This window comes from Penaeus monodon, chromosome 24 (assembly GCF_015228065.2).
Source record: "Penaeus monodon isolate SGIC_2016 chromosome 24, NSTDA_Pmon_1, whole genome shotgun sequence".
Taxonomy (NCBI): Eukaryota; Metazoa; Arthropoda; class Malacostraca; order Decapoda; family Penaeidae; genus Penaeus; species Penaeus monodon.
Window position 1 is genome coordinate 4,781,500 of NC_051409.1, and position 710 is coordinate 4,782,209.

Sequence of the window (710 nt, forward strand, 5' to 3'; positions counted from 1 at the left end):
TATTTTATAATTTGGTAGGCTTAGAGTAACTAACTTGGAGAGACATATGGGAAAAGCAGCGTGAAATAAGCACTGAAGTCGATGCAGAGGCCGAGAGATTATTTTTCCCCTATGTGTGTATTTCATTAACCGGCATTTTTACCTTTAGACGACACCACTGTCCTTGTACAGTTAACTTTGTACCTTTTCCACAGTATACTGTTTTGTGTTGATCAAGTTTTTCTCATTATGCTATAGCAGTTTTAAAGTGATGTAAAGCTTATGCAGTTGTGTGTACAATTTTTCATTTTAACTGTTCATAAGACGCTTTGTTGATATATGATTTATTTGGTATTTTCTATTTTCTAATGAATGAATTTATAACCAGATGTTGTTGACTGTGAAATGCTTTATTATGGGCACTTTGTTATCATTATTATATTTAAAAGAAAACTATCACATTTCTGTTTTATTTGTACTTTACCGAGAGAAGGACATGAACCCAGTTGTGAATTAATTAATTATAGTAGAAAGACATAGGTTTACCGTCTTTTGATGAGTGAATTAAAATGCGCATCTTTTTCACGTCATTATTGATGCATAGCGTTTTCTTTTTTAAACTTGTACATTTTTTCTTGCCCATGTGCATATCTCTCTCTGTCTAGTCACCAAAATTTTGTTTTTTGCATATATCTCCAAATATGAAATGTCTTCAAGCAATCATATATATT